This window comes from Peromyscus leucopus, unplaced genomic scaffold (genome assembly GCF_004664715.2).
Source record: "Peromyscus leucopus breed LL Stock unplaced genomic scaffold, UCI_PerLeu_2.1 scaffold_66, whole genome shotgun sequence".
Classification (NCBI taxonomy): domain Eukaryota; kingdom Metazoa; phylum Chordata; class Mammalia; order Rodentia; family Cricetidae; genus Peromyscus; species Peromyscus leucopus.
The window spans coordinates 31,625-36,713 of record NW_023505574.1 but is presented as its reverse complement, the minus strand read 5'-3'; the positions used below and the strand labels follow the sequence as shown (position 1 = coordinate 36,713).

Below are 5,089 nucleotides of genomic sequence, written 5' to 3'. Positions count from 1 at the left end.
ATTTCTCAGGTGGAGAACATGCCTTCTGCACATCACTACACATGTGAGAAAATAGTCTCTGCTTTTTCTTGTTCTTTGCTTGAATGAGAGGCCAAAAATGAAAAGAAAATCCTTATGATGATGTGGATTTTCTTTTTCTCCCTTGCAATGGTTCCAGATACAATGGAGGAGGCTGCTGGCCTCTGTTATATTGTTGGGCCACGTCAGGTTAATTAAAGAGCGACTTTCAGTGACAGGGCTTATTACCTGGAAGGAGTCAGGTGCTCTTGAATGTCAACCAGGTGATGATGGTTTTCTTTTTCTTCACCACATGGAGAAGCTCAGTGGACATCTACTCATGATTTACATGGGCCTTAAAGACTCAACATCAAAGGGCCCGGTAGAGGGAGCCATATTTATCAACACTAAATAAACACATGGTGAAGTATGCATAAATATTCTTTATATAAACATGACACAACATTAAATAGTTCAGGTACAGACACACACACCACTGAGAACACATCCACTGATGTCAAGGGCTGTAAACACCACCTCACACTGAATACAAAAGCAGCTTTGGCCCCAGCTCTGGGTTCACAACACGGATGGATGCCTGCACAAGGGAAGGGTTCGCCACGGCCCTCCCAGCTCCCCACAGTCCCCGAAGAAGGAAAAGAAGGAAGGAACCAACAATACAGCAGCCACAAGAACAAGAGCAGCAGACCCTCCCCAGAGAAAACACGATGCACTTGGGGCAATTCAAAGGATAATGCAAAATTCAGTTGTCACAATGGAAGAAATCAATTTTGAAGCAATACTTTTCAAGTGCAATTCTTTCTTCAGAGGATGTGTGGCTTCCTAGACACCAACCACTCCTGGGTGAAGTTATATAGTGACGACCAGAAGGTCCTGGCTCCTGCTACATAACAGGAGGTAAGCCCTACTTTCCTTCAGAAGGTGCCAAGGAGCAGGAAGTGAAATACAATACTTTCTGTCAGGCCTGGCACAGTATTTCCTTTGCTTTTCCATGTAAATGTAGATATATTGCTGTATGTGACATTCAAAGGTGACTCTAGGATTTGAGTTTCAAGCAGTTTAGATCCAGAAATTTTGTTTTGAAACATTCAGATTTGGACGACTAAATTCAAACATGTATATAAGTTTCATTCTTTTGAGCTCAGAGGGGCCCTAGTTTAGCTCTGTTGACAGAGCTAACAGCCAAGGAGACAGTGTGCACTCAGAGTCCAGTCAGACGTGGTGCTGACTGACCCTCGAGACTGTCCCGTTTAGCACAGGTTTGCGGAGAAGGCCTGACTTCTCTGTGCTGGATATTATTCTTCATCAGGGTGATTTGTGGAAAACAGCTCCAGTGTCAAAAAACCCAAACCCAAAACCAACATTGAACAGGGCTTAATTCACTTTCATGTCATATTAGGATCCTAGAGAATTTCAGTTCCCAAAGTACTGACAGCACAGATGGTAGGAACATCCTGCCAGTTCAGTGTTCCCCATCATGTTATATACACTATGTGTGTGCGTGCTCAACTCACACATAGATAGGTATGCATGTACTCATATGCGATTTTATTTGTATGAATCTTGAACTGCACAAAACAGTACTTTGCAAGAACCAAGAATCAAATCCACAAATAGAGTTTAACAACACACCAAAAGGGGATGGAAGCTGATTGGGACAAGAGGTGTCAGCTTTTGCAATGTACAAAATGACTCAGAACACGGATTTCCAAGCCTGCCGTGCTTCACGTGGGGTCTGGATGGACACTTTGGGACCCTTGGGAAAGCACATGATAACTAGTGCAGCGAGGCTCACCTGTGATTTCAGAGCTAATGGGAATTAAAAGACCTAGGCAAACCAATTTCAGAGGATACTTGCTTCAAGACAATATATTTTTTTTTCTCTTTAAGAAAAAAAAAACACTTAAAAGTCTATTTCGGAATATATTTCTTTATATTCAGCAGTATGTTTTTCTTTCTTTCCTGCTGAATTGGCATTTGACCAACATCAGTTTATTCAAATGGATCAGTAAACAGGCAGCTTCTCTCCTGCGTGGTTGATAAAACCCCTTTTTCACCATCAGGAATGGCCCACCTGCGCCAGACTCCTGCTAGGCTTTGTGGGCTGCTGTGCGTGTGTGGTCACTGCTACGGACAAACCCTTTTCTACAAGGCCTGCTCGGGCACTCGCTTGTGAAAAATGACTGACTGTCTTTGCTGGTACTGCTGTTTGCGTCTCTTTCTTTTGTCACACTGGCACAAGAGGAGCATCTTGAAGGTGGTTCGGAACGTTTTGTTGCACAAGGCATAGCACAGGGTTCACGGTGCTTTGATATAGCACAGCCAGTAGCCAGATTCCAATAGGTTTTGGGGATGCAGCTGTCACAGAAGGTATTCACCAGGACCATGATGTTGTAGGGGGTCCATGTGATGATGAAGGCCAGCAAGATGGCACTGAGGGTCTGGGCTGCCTTCTTCTCCTTGATGAGTGACATCCTTTTCCGCTTGGTGATCTGACTTCTGGTCTTCAGAGCAAACCTCTTAGCCAGTGTGGCTTCCTTGAAGGACAGAGGTAGAGTGGCCGTGGTCTTGTCTGCCGAGGAGTTGGTGTCAGGGGTCTTGGGCATGTCCACGGCAGACTCTAACTGGATGGAAGCTTGGAGAAGTCCTTCTGAAACTGTCGTTATCATCTATGCTCTTCTGGGCCTGAAGCTTATTGGCATTTCTCTCCACATCGACAGTGCCAAGCTCCTCATCTGGCACCTGCAGGTTGTCGGAGGAGGGCAGCTTGGTGGCATTGAGGATGGTGCTATGACCTGGAAGCTTGAGCACAATAGAGTAGATGGCTCTGGTCTCGGAGCCAATGTCCTCTTCATCGGAGGAGGCAGAGTTTTCCAGGGAGGCAGCAGCATCGTTGTTATTCCAGCTGTCACTACTACTGTGGTCTTGGTCCATCTGCTCACACTGGGCTTCCAGCTCTTGGTGGTGAACCAGAAGTGACAGCGACCGTACTTCCTCCTGGATGAGCGTTTCATGCTTTGCTGTTGTAGTTCATAGCTGCTGCAGCTTCGAGAACTGCCTGTGGGGTGGACAAAGTTTTCTGCCTCGGCTTCTGTCCCAGAGGCCTGTAGCCAGCCAGCTCTTTGGTACGTTTTTCAGTTTCCTTATAGATCCTCCATATAAAAATAGTCATGATGGTGACAGGCATATAGAAGGCAGCAATCGCCGTGCCGAAGGTGATGGTGGGCTCACTCAGGAACTGAATGAAGCATTCTCCTGGCGGCACAGTTCTCTTCCCTACAAAGTATTGCCAGAACAAGATGGCAGGAGCCACAGGACAAAGGAGATGACCCACGCCAGACCAATCATCACACCAGCTCGTTTTGTTGTTCGTTTGGCTCGGTAGGTGAGTGGCCTTGTGATGGAAAAGTACCTGTCAAAGCTGATGACCAGCAGATTCATGACAGAAGCATTGCTGGCCACATAGTCAATGGAAAGCCAGAGGTCACAGGCTAAGTTTCCCCAGTGCCCAGCGGTTCATAATGATGTAGGTGGTGAACAGGTTCATGGAAATGACCCCAATGATCAGATCTGCACAGGCCAGGCTTAAGAGGAAGTAGTTGTTGACTGTCTTCAGCTGTTTGTTGACTTTAAATGCCACAATGACAAGGATGTTGCCAATGATGGTCACCAACGCCAGGAAGCCTGTTAAGAATGCAATGAAGACCACTTGCCAGACGGTGTGACCCCCAGAGGGTCGCTGGAGGTGTCGTTTGAGGAGAAATTCCCAGCTGCTTGTGAAATGTTGTAGCTGCCCAAGTGAGTGACTGTCCCCAAGGGCAGCCCTGCCTCTGAGGAACTGTGCACCCAGGAAGAGCTGATGTTGGGAAACAAAGGCAAGGTTGTACTGTTACTGTAGGTCATTGTGACTCTCTGACATAGTCTGGGGAGAAAAGAGAAAAGATTAAGTTAGGAAAGATCTTTGTTCTTTTTGGGTGTTTTCTTTGGGGAACTTACATATATTTTTCATATATATATTCTTTTAAAGATTAAATTTGATCTTTGAGCATTACGTATAATTCATACTAAATACTATCAACCCCAGTTTCTCTTAATTCTTTCCCACTCCTGTCTACCTGCCCCTTCATCTCCACAAATCTTTCCTGTCTACATTTCTGTTTTGAGGGAGGGTTTCAGTCTGTAACAAGCAGGTCTGGAACTCATTCCTTAGCCCTCATACTCGTGTCCCTTCTGCCTCAGCCTCCAGAGCTGGAATGAGGCGTGTGCCACACTTGGTTTTGTACGGCTTACATTTAGGATATGTGTTACAAGACACAAACTTCAAAGCAGCTGTCTGTGATCAAGTGAATTCTCTAGTGTGAAGGGCAGGAGTCAAGGGCACGCCAGGATTGATTGGTTCAAGGCAGAATAATTAGCAAAGGACTCGGCCTTGGTGCTTTCCCTCACATGTGTACATACTTTTCATGGAACACTGACATCACACAAAACAGCCTGGACTCCTCTGATTTACTTAGTTCTCTCATCTCCACAGGGAGAAAGATCAAAATGCTTATATGGCAATTATCCAGCCATAGAGTTACCTTCATCCTGCTTGATAACGGATGGGAGTTATTTGCATTTTTATCTACCTGATAAAATGATGAACATTTTAGACATCTGAGACTTCAGATATAAGCAACTTGAAGGTGATACCAACTATTTAAGCCTTACTGGAATGATCCAAGCCAACCAAAGCAAGAGAGAGAATAGTGTCTATCATTTCACATCATACTGTCTCTTTATTCTCATCCTTATTTATTTAGAAACAGGGTCTTATGTAGCTCAAACTGGTCTTAAACATGCTATGTAGCCAAGGATGCCTTTGAATTCTTACCCTTCTGTCTCTAACTCTGGAGTGTAAGTATTACAGGCATGAGTCAGCACACTTAGTATAATTGGGCTGGGCAGCCTACAGGGCTTTCTGCATGGTAAGAAGGCACTCTGCTAACTTAGCTACATCTTTAGCTTGTAATACCGTGTCTTTAAACATTTTTGAAATATGTAATATACTGGTTTTTAAAAATAACATTCG

The 5,089-nt window shown here is 44.9% G+C and overlaps 1 pseudogene; it reads right to left on the bottom strand.

The window, feature by feature from the left end:
- Nucleotides 1-2,163: 2,163 nt before the first annotated feature.
- LOC114707883 lies at nt 2,164-3,921 on the bottom strand (annotated as a pseudogene).
- Nucleotides 3,922-5,089: the final 1,168 nt, after the last annotated feature.